Here is a 16,916-nt window from a genome sequence, read left to right on the forward strand (position 1 = left end):
GTGTGTGTGTGTGTGTGTGTGTGTGTGTGTGTGTGTGTGTGTGTGTGTTTACTTAAAAGCCTTAGTCCAGGATCTGTATTGTAGATGAATCCACACCTGCTGAGCACCACTTCATCCATGACATGTCAGCAGCACAGGTGTCTACACAAGACCTGAACAAGCACAGCAGCAATGGAAATGTTGACATGGAAGAGGAAAGGCTCACAGCGCTCTATCCCTAAGCAAAGAAATGTAGCAAAGAATGGTGAGAGCAGGAGGAATAGTCTTCCCGAGCATTGAGTGTCTTAATTGTTTTCGCAGGATGAACTGCTCAGCTATTAAATCACGTACACACAAGTTACACTATATCCATATATTCGTGTTTGTGTGAGTTTGGCAAGCAACTGCTCTACCGTTGACTTACATATTCAACATGGAGGACTATAGTTTATGTTAAAAGTAATGTAGGTGCAAAGCACTTAGACTATAGTAATCATATTTAGCATAAATTTTCCAACTGTTATGTTTTCAAGGCTAAAAGTGTAATATCTGTAATGAAAAAATGTGCCTTACTGATCTAGGAAATAATATCAGAAACATTTGTATCAGAAAATAAATATATTCTGAAACTAAACAGTGTTGTAAAATATTTCTTATCTCCTCATTATAAACATTTGTAAATTTTGAATTTATTGCATATCAACACTGTGTAAAAATCTGTGTGGTACCAAAGAATTCCACAAAGACATTTCTGTGTCTTAAGATAATATCAGTACTCAAAACTCTAAATGAGAAAAAATTATAATGCATTCATATTTAGAATATATATGAAATTGTATATAACTGAATATATAAACAATATTAAATAATAATGTTAAATTATTAATATAAATTCCACAGTGTAAGTAAATCTGTAGCTAACTTCTCTAAGTGGGTTATTATAAAGGCTTAGTAAATTTCTTGTGAAAAAAGAAATAATTTTCAAAATTAAAATTTTCAAGGATAAATAATCCCTGCTTTCAAGATGAATATTTTCAGGGGTTGGGGATTTAGCTCAGTGGTAGATTGCTTGCCTAGCAAATGCAAGGCCCTGGGTTCGATTGTCAGCTCTGGAAAAAAAAAAAAAAAAAAAAAAAAAAAGAAAAAAAAAAAAAAAACAAAAAAAAAAAAAAAAAAAAAAAAAAGAAAGAAAAAAATTTTATGAGGGGATACAAAGTGAATAAAGTGTAATTAATAAAAGTTAAAAAAAATCCCAAACTTTTGCTTGCATAATTAATTCGACCATGACTTAGCAACAAACACCCACCCACACTGAGGCTTTAGCTGATGTCTGTGAAAACTGTTCCTGAAGTAAAACGTAACACAGTTGCATACCCACATAGAGGGTCGGTATTGGAAGACATGGTCAATAAATAGGTAGAAACGTTGGTACACAGATGATAGGAACACAGACAGGGAGATGATATAGTTCATTTTGGGGAACTAGACAGAATATCTTGCAGGGCTAACCTCTTTTTCGTTCTTAGGCATACCTTTCTTTCCTGTCATCCCTCTCATTTATAAGTACAATCACGTTTATTAACAAACACTTGTACCTCATGGCACACTGCCACGCCTGTTTTCAGACACTTCAAAGGAGATGCCATTGAAGTGGAATTTTGAAATGGAAAGCATGAAAACAATAATGAATATTTTAGGATCAAAACGTCAATATCGTTCACCTTCGAGTAGCCTCATGATGTGTGCTGCACCCCTCCTTTCTGATTAGCCCATGCCCAGACTTTAACCCGTTCAGATTTTTACATACACTCATTTGTAGCATTCTGGATCTTTTTTTCTTTCTTTCTTTCTTTTATCTTTTTTTAAATTAATTACACTTTACTCCTTTGTATCCCCCCATAAGCCCCTCTCTCCTACCCTCCTGATCTCACCCTCCCTCTCCCTTCTTCACGCATGCCCCTCCCTAAGTCCAATGATAGGGGAGGTTCTCCTCTCCTTCCTTCTGGTCTAAGTCTATAAGATCTCATCAGGAGTGGCTGCATTGTCATCTTCTGTGGCCCGGTAAGGCTGCCCCCCACCCCAGGGAGAGGTGATCAAAGAGCAGGCCAATCAGATTATGTCAGAGGCAGTCTCTCTTCTCATTACTATGTAACCCACTTGGACACTGAACTGCCATGGGCTACATCTGTGCAGGGGTTCTAAGTTATCTCCATGCATAGTACTTGGTTGGAGTATGAGTCTCTGGGAAGACCCCTGACAATGCAGCCACTTCTGATAAGAACTGATAGACTAAGATCAGAAAGAAGGAGAGGAGGACCTCCCCTATCAGTCGACTTGGGGAGGGGCATGCATGCAGAAAGGGGGGGAGGGTGAGACCGGGAGGGGAGGAGGGAGGGACTTATGGGGGGATACAAAATGAATAAAGTGTAATCAATAAAAGTTAAAAAAAAGTTTTTATATTAAGGTAAACCGCTTAAAAGAAAAAGTGGGGAAGAGCCTTGAACTCATTGGCACAGGAGACAACTTCCTGAACAAAACACCAACAGCAGAGGCTCTAAGAGCAACAATCAATAAATGGGACCTCATGAAATTGGAAAGTTTTTGTAAAGCAAAGGATGATGTCTTCAGAACAAAACGACTACCTACAGATTGGGAAAGGGTCTTCACCAACCCTTTATCTGACAGAGGACTAATATCCAGTATATATAAAGAATTCAAGAAGTTAAACAGCAACAAATCAAGTAATCTAATTGAAAAGGGGGGGGGGAACAGAGCTAAACAGAGAATTCTCAATAGAGGAATATCAAATGGCAGAGAAACACTTAAAGAAATGTTCAATGTCATTAGTCATAAGGAAAATGCAAAACCCAAGTGACAGCACATGCTGGAGAGGTTGTGGAGAAAGGAGAATCCTCCTCCATTGCTGATGGGAATGTAAACTTGTACAACCACTCTGGAAAGCAATCTGGTGCTTCCTCAGACAACTAGGAATTGCACTTCCTCAAGATCCAGTTATACCACTCCTAGGCATATACCCAAAAGAGGCTCAAGTACACAATAAGGACATTTGCTCAATCATGTTTGTAGCAGCCTTATTTGTAATAGCCAGAAGCTGGAAACAGCCCAGATGCCCCTCAGTGGAGGAATGGATACAGAAATTGTGGTACATCTACACAATGCAATACTACTCAGCAATAAAAAACAAGGAAATCATGAAAGTTGTAGGTAAATGGTGGGATCTGGAAAAGATCATCCTGAGTGAGCTATCCCAGGAGCAGAAAGATGCACATGGTATATACTCACTCATATAGACATATAATAGAGGATAAACCTACTAAAATCTGTACACCTAAAGAAAGTAATCAAGACTGAGGACTCTTGCTAAAATGCTCAATCCCTATCCAGAAAGACAAAGAGGATGGACTTCAGAAGGAGAGAAGAGGGATCAAGTCAGGAGCCTGACACAGAGGACCTCTGAAAGGCTCTGCCCTGCAGACTATCAATGCAGATCCTGAAACTTATGGGCAACCTTTGGGCAGAGTGTAGGGAATCTTAGGAAAGAAGTGGAAAACAGTAAGATCTGGAGAGGACAAGAACTCCACAAGGAGAGCAACAGAACCAAAAATCTGAACACAGGGCTCTTTCCTGAGACTGATACTCCAACCAAGGACTATGCATGGAGATAACCTAAGATCCCTCTACAGATGTAGCCCATGGCCATTCAATATCCAAGTGGGTTCCATTGTAATAGGAACAGAGACTGTCTCTGACATGAACTGAGTGGCCTGCTCTTTAATTACCTTCCCCGAGGGGGAAGCAACATTCCCAGGCCACAGAAAAATACAATGCAGCCACTCCTGGTGAGACCTAATTGACTAGGTTCAGAAGGAAGGAATAGAAGATCTTCCCTATCAGTGGACTTGGGGAGAGGCATTCATGCAGAGGGTGGAGGAAGGGAGGGATTGGGACTGAAGGAGGGAGGGAACCATAAGGGAGATACAAAGTGAATAAAGTGTAATTAAAGAATAAATAAAAAGAAAATGTTTTTTTAAAATAGGGCTCGTTTTTTTTTTAATTCACATAGATTTATTAGGATCAAAGTCATACATTAGGATTAAAGTTTTACATTATTATTTTTTTATTTTATTAATTACACTTTATTCACTTTGTATCCCCCCCCATAAGCCCCTCCCTTCTCCCCTTCTGGTTCCACTCTCCCTTCCCCTTCTTCATGCATGCCCCAACCCAAGTCCACTGATAGGGGAGGTCCTCTCCTTCCTTCTGATCTTAGTCTATCAGATCTCATCAGAAGTGGCTGCATTGTCACCTTCTGTGGCCTTGTAAGGCTGCTCTCCCCTCAGGCAGAGGTGATCAAAGAGCAGGGATACAAATTGGAAAGGAAGAACTCAAATTATCACTGTTTGCAGATGATATGATAGTATATGTGAGTGACCCCAAAAATTCTACCAGGGAACACCTATAGCTGATAAACACCTTCAGCAAAGTGGCCAGATACAAAATTAACTCAAAAAAAAAAAAAATCAGTAGCCCTTCTGTATACAAAACACAAAAGGGCTGAGAAAGAAATTGGAGAAACAACACCCTTCCCAATAGACACAAATGACATAAAGTACCTTGATGTAACCTTAACCAAGCAAGTCAAAGAGTTGCATGAAAAAAAAAAAAATTCAAGTCTCTGAAGAAAGAATTAGAAGAAGATATCAGAAAATGAAAAGTTCTTACATGCTCATGGCTTGGCAGTATTAACATATTAAAAATGGCCATCTTTCCAAAGGCAATCTACAGATTCATTGCAATTCCCATCAAATTACCAACACAATTCTTTACAGACCTGGAAAGAAAAATTCTCACCTTCATATGGAATAACAAGAAACCCAGAATTGCTAAAACCAACCTGTACAATAAAAGATCTTCTGGAAGTATCTCCATCCCTGATCTTAAGCTGTATTATAGAAAATAGGGCTTATTAATAAGCTGAATTTGAACAACTATAAGACGGCAAATCTACAATTTAAAACCCAAGAATTTTGACTAATTTAAGGCTAAGATTGTGATCAAAGGAAATATCTCAGTTTGTACAGAAAGGAGACATATAGGAAATACTACCAAATGGAGAGGTAAACAGAAAGGAATCAGATTTTTATTGCACTATACTCCATCTTTCACTATATATCATTGCTCTCATTAAATCTTCTGTGAGCCTATTTATGTTCTGGGATTAAAGGGTTTCCAGGGCAGATTGTCTCTGCATTACTGATCAGCCATAGTCTCTACATAACTAAGCTTTTGATAAAACTACACTTTATTTTATGGCCAAACAATATTCAAGACAGATAATAAAATAGTCATCATGTGAATTTATTTCTGATATTACATTCTTTCATGAATATCTTCTATTTATAAATAGTTTAAAAAGAAAACTACTATCATCCTAATTTGATTCATGTTCGTGCTATTACAATAACATTAAACTAATAAAGCCATCAACTATGTGTGAAATGACTTGCTTGTAAGGAGAGAGAATATGTCTCTCTTGGTTAGATTTTTCTATTGCTGAGTCAAAAGACAATGACCAATCTCAGGAAGAAACCGATTATTTAGCTTTCAGTTCCTTATCTCGGCTGATCATCAAAGGAAGTCAGGATAGAACTCATACAGAGCAGAAATCTGGAAGCAGAAGCTGATTCAAAGGCCATGGACTGGTGCTGCTCACTGACTTGATTTTCATGGCTTGCTCACCCTCTTTCTTATAGAACCCAGGACCATCGGCCAAGGATGGCACCAACCACACTGGGCTAGACCCAGTCTATCAATCACTAGTTAAGAAAATTACAGGCTTGCTTACTAGCTATCTGGTGGAGATTTTCCTCAGTTGTGGTTCCCTCCTTTCAGAAGACTTTAGCTTGAGTCAAGCTGACATCAAACTATCTACCACCATGCCACAGTCATTTTAAAAATAAAGTGAATATTATATTTTATGTGGTGTGGTAAATACATTCGAATTTGCTATTTTTACATAAACATATTAAAAATAAAATAATTTTACTCAATATACCATTTGATTAGCATTAAGTTACTTGAATGCATGGATACTAAATCAAATATTTAATAATGAATTTATTAACTTAATTACAAATTTCAAAATCCTTAACAACCAATAGAAAAAGAGATGAAATTAATTCTTTCACATAAATTCAGATCTCATTTGTATGGCCACATGACACGCATGATGCAAGGATCACCATGATTCTGAGAAACACTGCCATAAAGTTTATAACACCAGGGGACACAATAGGTCTATAAAACACTCCTAGGCATATATCCAAAATATGCTTAAACACACAACAAGGGCATTTGCTCAACCATGTTTGTAGCAGCTTTATTCATAATAGCAAAAACCTGGAAACAACACAGATGTCCATCAACGGAGGAATGGATACAGAAATTGTGGCAATGGAATACTGCTCAGCAATTAAAAACAAGGAAATCATGAAATTTACAGGAAAATGGTGGGATCTAGAAAAGATCATCCTGTGTGAGGTATCCCAGAAGCAGAAAGACACACACTGTATATGCTCACTTGTAAGTGGATACTAGACCCATAAGAAAGGATAAATGTACTAAATCTGTGCACCTAAAGAAGCTAAACAATGAGGAGGACCCAGGGTAAGAGGATCAATCGTCAGTTAGAAAGGCAAAGGAGAAGGACATTGGAAGTAGGAGAAAACAAGAAACAGGACAGGCAGGAGCCTACCACAGAGGGCCTCTGAAAGACTCTACCTATCAGAGTATCAAAGCAGATGCTGAGACTCATAACCAAACTTTGGACAGAGTGCAGGTAATCATATGAAAGAAGAGGTAGTTAGTAAGACCTAGAGGGGACAGAAACTCCACAAGGAGAGCAACAGAATCAAAATATCTGGTCTCAGTGGTATTTTCTGAGACTAATACTCCTACCAAGGTACATTCATGGAGATAACCTAGAACCCCTATGCAGATGTAGCCCATGGCAGGTCATTGTCCAACTGGGTTCCTTAGTAAGGGGAAGAGGGACTGTCTCTGACATGAACTCAGTGGCTGGCTCTACGACCATCCCCTCCCCTGAGGAGGAGCAGACTTGCCAGGCCACAGAGGAGGACATGGCAGCCAGTCCTGATGAGAACTGATAAGCTAGGGTCGGATGGAAGGGGAGGTGGACTTCCCCTAATGGTGGACTTGGAGATGGGCATGGGAGGAGATGAGAGAGGGAGGGTGGGATTGGGAGGGAATGAAGAAGGGGGCTACAGCTGGGGTGCAAAATGAATAAAATGTAATTAATGTAAAAAATAAAAAATTAATTAAAAAAGAATAATGTCTTTGAAATTTGAGTGCTTAAATTCATAATCTGGGTTTCTTGTTTTGTTACTGTTTTAATTTTGATAAATATAAAAGTTCTCAGTGCATTTACGTTCATCTCTGTTACATGGGAGGATATTGAGATATTTTTCAAATGCATGAAATAACAGGAATAGACCACATAAAATGAACAGGACAAGGAAATATGCTGTATGTCAGATCTTTGTATTACAGTGTAAGATTCCATCTTTCTATAAATTGACTTGTAGTGATTAATTTTTAAATGAATAAACTTTTCTCTTTTCTTTCAAAAGCTTTCAAATACATCAACAGTATTTTCTTATGTTGTGTTTTGCCCAAGATTTTGAAAATATTTTAGATTCCTCAGTTACTTATTAACTTGTCACTAAAATATATTGTTGTACTGTGTTAATGTCTGTAGGTGTGGACTTTGCTTATTTCTATCTCATTGTAAAAGACCTTTTCATTCTAGGACTAAACCTGCAATATTTTATAAGGATGCTGGAAATCTTTTTGTGGTAGTTGCCTGGTAATTGCATTATAACACTGTTTATTTATAACGCCCTCAGCATAGGTCAGTCTCAAGCTGGAGAAATATCTCAGCTGTTAATAGATAAGGCATAGAATCAAAACTTCCAGGAAAAGAGACTTTCCTCAGAGATACATTGGTCCTGGTGTTTAGTAGATAGGTCAGTACAGCAGACCATTTTTGCTGCATATTTATATCAAGCTACTATGGGACTGATAAAATGGTTAATTTTAGATGTTACATCTGCTTGAATAAGGAACATCTAAGCAGCTGTTAAGTTGCTTTGGTATGTCTGTGAGAGTATTTCCAAGAGAGATTGTGGTTCACATCAGTGAATAGAGTAAGGAGAACACCAGCTATGGATAGAAATCAAATAATAAGGCAGGGGAGGAAGATGGCCCTCTGTCTTCCTCCCTCTGTCCTTCTGGGCTTAGGACATGCTTCTGTTTCTGTTGTCAGGCATCAGAATGTCTGTCCTTTGGACTAAAATTTACATGATTAATTCTTTAAACTTGATATTTCTTCAGAAAATTGAGAAGCTTTGTTATCAACATTATGGTTCCTGAAGAAATGAAAAAAGAAGGACACATTTACTAAGCTTGTCAGTTAATAGATAAAAGGCACATTCAGAACTGGAACCTTCTTGTTTCCTGCCTCTTAATCGATTTGATCTTCAGACTAATAGTTCTATTGAGAAGTTTAAAATTCAATGTGCAAAGGATAGAAGTTGCTATTTGATCTGCACATAAAATACCATGCAAAATCATACTATTCTGATTATAAAAGAAAGTCAGTATTCCTCTGTCAATAAAAGCTGAATTTCAAAACAAACTAAAATAAGGAGAGAGAGAGAAAAGTGAGAAAGGCTTAGCTTTGATTCCTTGTAGCCCAGTATTTGTTACTTTGAAATGAAAAAGTTTAATTTTCAAGGTCCTCTAAATGGTACACATGTACCTGCAGGAAAGAAACATATAAGCAGAGGAGTTGAAGACAGTTTTGCCTTGAAGCATTTGAATATTATTTTTCTCCACTAAGAATTTTCCTAACACCGTCACTTATGTCTTCATCTCTTTTCTCATAATTGATTTCCAGCCTGGGCATTCTTGAAAGTATGATATTCAAAGGGCGTCACCATGGCATGTGGAGCTGGTTGCTAGGCAACCTCACCTGTAATGTCCCTTTTGCTTTTCTCTTATGGCTTTCAGTGTTGTTTTTAGAGAATCTATGCCAAATGCTACTTTTCTTCTTCTAGCAATGTTTTAATTATTAGAGATTTTTTAATAAAGTTGATAAATTATGATCTAGAAGAGTAATACATTTATATTCTCCAATTTAGTCTTTCTTTTTAATACATTTTATTTAATAGTCATATATGACTATAATGTTTTTGAATCAAATCCTTCTTATTCCCTACACCCACTTATTCTCTATCCTGTCTACTATTTTCTCCTCCAGATTCTCTCTTTCCCTTTTCCCCTCCTTTATTTCTCTGTATCTCTTGTCTCTTTGTATCTCTCAAAACACATTTTTCACTGAGTCTACTCAGTGCTGCCAGTTTGTGTATAAGTTTGAGATCATTACTTGGAGATAGGTAGCTTTTCAAGGACGCATTCCTGAAGAAAATTGACTATCTTCCGAGAAGCCATAAATTGCAAATAACTTCTCAGCTAGGAGAAGGGCATGATGATTCCTTTTCCATCCATTCTGGGGTTTTGCAGGCTTGATCTTGTGCAGGTCAATCCCAGTAACTGTTGTCACTGAATGGCAATGCTTAGCATAAACTCTTAAAGCCTTTCTACCTCCTCTTCTAGGATGATCTTGGAGCCTTGCTGGGAGAAAGGTGACAGGGATGTCCCATTTAGAGCTAGCATTCACGTGTCTCTCGCCATGACCGTCTGTAGATATCTGTATTCATCACCATCTTCTGTGAAGGATGCTTCCCTTGACTATGGTAGACAGGTGGACTTATCTGTGTTGTAAAGATGATGATTTAAGGTCAATTTATCACTATGTACATTTAGTAGAACAATAGGAGTAGGTTCTCCCCCTAGGCCTCAATTACATTTACTGGCATGAGTCTGCCTTCTGAAGTAGCTTTAAATGAACTGTTTTTAGGTTTTCACTGTGACCTTCCTTTTTACTGACATAACATCCTCATGGTTATTGATGTAAAATCAAAATTTAAATCATACTGTGGATGTGATTACTGTAAGGGTTAGCATTAATTTTCAATTTGACACCATCTAGCATCACCTGAAAGAAGGGCCGCTAAAAACTCTTTGAGGGATTTTATCACATGTGTTAATCAATGTGGTCAGTGATGTCAGAGATCAACGCATAACTTTCAGCCACTGTGCATTATAGTCCTCTTCTGTCTTTTCTGAAGGGGGTAATGGCAGATTAGCTCAGGCATGCAAAGTGGTTTCTTCAACACAATCTACAATCTACAATCTACCTGAGTTTTCGTTATTCTTGAACTGGGAACCCCTTGCAGCAGTAGTAAGAGTCTTAAATTTCATGAATCCTGAACTCTTAAGACTTTCCCAATATGACTGGGGACAAAACTGGAAAGTATTTTGTTTATTTAAATAGCATGGACATTTTTTATTGCACTATTTTTATTTTTATCCTCAGAGAGCCACCATTTTCCACAGGAAGGTGTTAATGTTTAGTATTATGGTCTCAGCCATTGGTATTTAATGGAATGTTCAAGTGGAGACATGACCAGAAATATTCCATGGGATCAAAACAAAAACACAAATCTAGCTGAAGTTTCTCTGTTGGCTATTTTGACATTTGGTATATTAGATGTAATCAGATTATCTATCTAAGCAAATCAAATAGTTATGGTATAAATCAAATGTAACACCAGCCTCTCTCCCAATTTTATCATTCCTCCTTTCCTTGAGCAGATCTACAGAAAGAGGTCAATGATGAGTTGCAGAGACTAGGGCTGTTTTAATGTAATCTGCCCTAAGGCACAGTCACTATACTTGGGACATTTCATTTTAAATTTAGTGAGTGGATTACTTGATTTAATGTTATTGTAATAGCATAGGCATCAGTCCATTTAGGAGAATAAGAATTTTCCTCCTGAACTTTTTAAAAACTCAAGACATAAGTTAAAGAACATAAAATTAGGAAGAAATACACATGAGGACCATTTTATTATCTGTCTTGAATATTGTTTGGCTGTAAAATATTGTAATTTTATCAAAAGCTTAGTTATGTAGAGACTGTGGTTGACCATTAATGCAGAGATATTCTGCTCTAAAATCTTTTAATCTCCAGAACATACATAGGTACACAGAAGGTTTAGTGAGAACAGTGATAAAATCAAGCCATGGGATACAGTGCATTAAAGATTGATTCCTTTCTGTTGTCATCATCATTTGGTAATATTTCTTCTATGTCTTCTTTCTGTACAGGCTGAGGTACTTCCCTTGGTCACTATCTTGATCCTTAACTCAGTCAAAATCTTTGGGTTTTAAATTGTAGACTCACTGTTTTATAGTACTATTTCAGCATTATATTTATATTCAGTTTTAGCATTAACCTTTAGTTTCAATAATAATAATAATAATAAATTTGTGATATAGTGTGGTAAGAACTCCCTTGTGCAAAAACGAGAGTGGGCAGACACTGGTCAACTCTGATGAGTTGAAGGCCATGGCATGGATGCAGGGAGAGACAACGCTATGTGACAGGGCAGATGTATTGGAAAATACACACTGTGTTATACAAAAGGGTACACAAAGTCTCCAGGCCTGATGCATTGGCTAGCTGATGAGGAGGCAGGTTAAAGGATGTCTTTTAAGTGTCTTGAGTCAGGAAGACAAAACCTTAATCCAGATCAGTTGAGCTGGGAAAACCCATCTGTAATCTGGGCCATACCTTCTGCTAGAAGCCTAAGTAAATTCCTGGAAGAAGGAAGTTTTGGTTCTTTGCCTGCTTGCTCTGGCTTTGCTAACAAGCCCGTTCTTTTTTTGTTATTAGAGACTACTTCTTCAGTATTCCAGTATATTCTGAAGACCAGCTGAGATATTCAGCCTCATGGACTGAGCAATGATTAGATTCTTGAGCTTTCTGTTCATAGCTAGCCATTGTTTGATGAGCTTAAAAACACCCTACAAGAATTTCTAATAAATCTCTTTTATACACAGAGGAATGTATTCATCCTATAAATTCTGTTACTCTAGAGTACCTTGACTAATACAGATATATTGCCATATATTGATTTATTGATGTTCTGGAAGACATCTTATTACATTTGTTTTAGAGAATGCTTGGAGCTAATTTAAGTACTTTCTGGATTACTTAACTCTAGGCTATATTTTCTTAACATCAAGATACATTTTTCTGTCAATTACAAGGCAACTGTGGTTAAATTTTCAAACTAAGCAAAAATACATGTCTATAGAGATACTATAATAATAAACTTCCACAAAGATGCCATTGTATTCAAGTTCATCTTGTCTTTTATGTGGCTTTGGGAAAAGTAGCTATTATCTGTAAGCAGTATTATAGAGACTGCTCTAGGGCATTGACAGACCCTTTCACACATGTCACATATCAGATACTCTGCAAATAAGATATTTATATTATGATTCATTACAGTAGCAAAGTTATGGTTGTGAAGTAGCACAAACATAATTTTTTGTTTGTGTCATCAAAACATGAAGAACTGTATTAAAAGATTGCAGCATTCAGAACCACTGTATTAAATGCTAACGATAACAGCTCATTACCTAGAATTATATTGTAAGAATTTAATGAAAAAAATTAATGTAATATCATTTCTTACAAGTTCAATGCACCCTCCCATTTGAGTGTATGAACACACACACACACACACACACACACACACACACACACACCAAAACACATTCAGCGGTTTACTAAATACTAAAGACCCAATGTCCCATTTGTAAAATGGCAATTAGAACTAGATGAGGTACATAGGTGCCTTGTCCAATTATCATTAATGAAGTTTCTTCTGGTAGCAGATAGGAGTAGATTCAGAGTCCCATAGCCAGATGTTGTGCAGCATATAAATTGGAGGTCTTCATTGGGCCCCTTCCTTTCCCTCCAGGTTTTCATTCCCTCCAGGAATGAGAAGGCAGAAATATTTTAGGAGTCAGAGGGGATGGAGGGCACCAGGAGAACATGGCTCATCAAATCAACTAAGTAGGGTTCATATGCACTCACAGAGACTGAAACTCCAAGTGCAGAGCCTACCTGGGTCTGCACCAGGTGCTCTGTCTATATATTGTAGTTGTCAGGTTTGTGGGTTCTGCATAACCCCTAATTGTGGCAGCAGGCTTGTCTCTGATTCTTTTGACTGCTCTTGGGGCTCTTCCTGCTAGTGGCTTATCCCGCTTTGATGTAAAGGCTTTTGCCTTATTTTGCTGTATTTGTTTCCTCCTGTCTGGTTGTTGTCTCTTGGAGGCCTGCTCTTTTCTGTTGTGAGATTGAGGGGGAGTGGATACAGGAAAGAGGGGAAATGGGGAATCTGGAAGAGTGGAGGGAGCAGAAACTGTGGTCTGGATGAGAGAAGATTCTATTTTCAATTAAAAATTATATTAAAGAATTACATTGATAACTGAATGCAGTGGTTCCTATTTGTCATCCTAGTTCTGGAGCTCCTGGGGCAGGATGATTACTGCAATTTCCTGCAAAGCCCTGTCTACAGAGACAGGTCTTATTTCTAAAACAAAACAAAAGAATGAATAAATGAACAAAAAACAGCTTACATAAATAGAATAAACAATGTGAAGGTGTTTTGTTGGCTCACTGTGGTAGCATTGAAATCATATTTGTATTGGGCAGGAATGAGGGACAGAGGAAAGTCAAGTTTTCTGCGGCTAAGTTCAAATGCAGAATGTGTGGAGCACTTCCAAGCAAGTTTCCCTGAGGCACTGAGTATGAAATGGGAATAGAACATTCCCTGCTTTATCTATGGCTGGTCAATTGGAATTTATTATTGCTTTTAAAAGAGAAAGTGTAAGAATTTGTGCTTTGAATTATATCACAAAGTTGGGTATATCACCTGAATATCAGCAAAACAAGTGAGGAATATGCAAGGAAGACAAAACAACCCACTTTTAAATTAGTTAAAATGGTTGTCTTGGCTCCTGAAGCATATGAGCTCTCTATATATTGTGTTTTATCCTATATCTGCATACTCATAATACCTTTATAAACTTGTCTTTTTGTCCTAGTCATCCAAAAGTGTCAACATAAGATGCCTAAATACATTTGAGAGGACAAGCACAACATTGGACTGTGTAGTTCCATTGTTCTGTAGGCATACCTGTAAGGGATTATAAGGATTATTAATTGACTTGGGAGGGCCCATCCCACTGTGAGCAGCAATATCCCATGGTTGGCTCAAGGCTATAAAGATGCTAGTGAAGCATGTGCTATAGAATGAATTGGTATCCAAGAAAAGCTCCAATGAGTAGTGTTCCTCCATGATCCCTGTCTCCAGATTGTGCCCTCACTCCACTTGGTGATAGATGATGACCTGGGAAATAGTGTCTTCCTTACCATATATTTATTTTTATCAGCCTGTTTCATTACAGTGACAGGAAGAAAGGTAGAGCAGTATTCAGAGATTAGTAATAACGAAGTAGAAGGATTTTGTCAGTAACCTGAAAGTCCCTACTATCTGTAGTGGGTCTTGTTCTTTATACCATTTATAAGCTAAATGAGGAAGACATGGATGTAGTTCTTAATACAGTGAAGGCAGATATTCCTACCAGTGGGAATGTAGGGTGAATGGTATGCTACCAAAAATGCCCTTCTCAGCACAGTTTTCATTCAGGCAAGTATAGAGGAAATCAGAGTGTTATTGTGTCACACTGCTCAAGATTCTTGATGATTTCAAAATAATACATTGTTTTTATTTGTTTCTATTTTTGGACTTTCATATTTAATAATTTAAAAAAAATGGTTGACCTCAGATAAATTAAGCCATAGAAAACAAAATGGCAGATTCATAAACATTCTGCCTTGATGAATTTATGAGCTTACCACAGAGTTTACATCTATGTCTCATCTCTGTTTTCAAGAGCAACAGTCTTACTGAGTTCAGGAACCATACAATGGATGAATTGTAACTAGATTATATCTGTAGACTCATCATTTTGAAATAAGATGCTGTCTATTCAACAAATTTTGTGAATAACAAACAACTTAATGCCTTGTGCTCACTCCTCACCTGATAACAATTCACTCTCGTATTACATATAACAACCTTTCTTTATTTCTCAACATCTGAAAAATTCTTAGGCAATTCTATTGTTAACTCTAAATCTCATATAAATTTTAACAAATTGTATTTTCAAACAATATTTTGTAAATAACCTAAGCAATTATCCCTATCACAACTTTTATTTACACCTAGGGAGTGACCTACTTTTATAACAGTCATGGTCTCTGAAATTATATAAATTAAATAGTATGACAACTATGCAATGGAGTTTGCCACAGAGGGCCTCTGAAAGACTCTACCCAGCAGGATATCGAAGCTGTTGCTGGGACTGCTGGCCAAACTTTGGGCAGAGTACAAGGAATCTTATGAAAGAAGGGAGAGATGAAGGACCTGTAGGGAACAGGAACTCCACAAGAAGAGCAACAGAACCAAAAAAATCTGAGCCCAGGGATCTTTTGTGACACTAATACTCCAACCATGCATGGAGATTATCTAGAACCCCTGAACAGATGCAGCCCATGGCAGCTCACTGTCCAAGTGGGATCTCTATAAGGGAAACAGGGACTGTCTCTGACATGAACTCAGCAAAATTGGAAACAAAAAGGGTTACATAACAACAGAAAATGAGGAAATCCAAACAATTATTAAGTCTTACTACAAAAACCTACATGCCACAAAATTTAAAAATCTAAATAAACGGGCAATTTTATTGATAGTTTCCACTTACCAAAATTAAATCAAGATCAGGTAAATAGAACAAATAGTCCTATATCTCTCAAGGAAATAGAAGCAGTCATATCTTCCATCCAAAAAAGCCCAGGGCCAGATGGTTTCAGAATAGAAGTCTACCAGACCTTCAAAGAAGTGCTGATTCCAATTCTCTTGAAACTATTCCACAAAATACAAACAGAAGGAACTTTACCAAACTCATCTATGAAGCCACAGTCACCTTGATACCTAAACCACACAAAGACCCAAGAAAAAAAGAGAATTTCAGACCAATCTTTCTTATGAACATTGATGCTAAAATACTCAATAAAATACTTGCAAACTGAATCCAAGAACACATAAAAGATATCATCCACCATGACCAAGTAGGCTTCATCCCAGGCATGCAGAGGTGGTGGTTCAATATAAGGAAATCCATCAATGTAATGTGCCACATAAATAAACTGAAGGAGAAAAAAACCACATGATCATCTCCTTAGATGCCAAAAAAGCATTTGACAAAATCCAACAACAATTCTTGTTTAAAGACTTGGAGAGAACAAAGTACAGGCATATTCCTAAGCATAATAAAGATTCTATACAGCAAGCCTACAGCCAACATGAAACTAAACAGAGAGAAACTTAAATAAAATCCACTGAAATCAGGGACAAGGCAAGGCTGCCTACTTTCTCTGTATCTTTTCAACATAGTACTTGAATTTCTCCCTAAAGCAATAAGACAACTAAAAGAGATCAAAGGGATACAAATCAAAAGGAAGAAGCCAAAGCATAACTATTTGCAGATGATATGATAGTACACACGAGTGACCCAAAAATTCAGCCAGAGAACATCTTCTGCTGATAAACACTTTGAGCAAAGTAGCTGAATACAAAATTAACACAAAAAAATCATTAGCCCTCCTGAATATGAAAGACAAAGAGGCTTAGAAAGAAAGGAGGGAAACTAACTCTTCACAATAGCCAATAATAACATAAAATACCTTGGTGTGAATCTAACCAAGCAAATGAAACAACTTGAAAACAACTTCAAGTCTCTGAACCCAGAAGGAGAAAGACAAACTTGGTATATACTCGCTTATATAGACC

The sequence above is a fragment of the Psammomys obesus genome, unplaced genomic scaffold (assembly GCF_907164565.1).
Source record: "Psammomys obesus unplaced genomic scaffold, mPsaObe1.curated_primary_1811, whole genome shotgun sequence".
Taxonomy (NCBI): domain Eukaryota; kingdom Metazoa; phylum Chordata; class Mammalia; order Rodentia; family Muridae; genus Psammomys; species Psammomys obesus.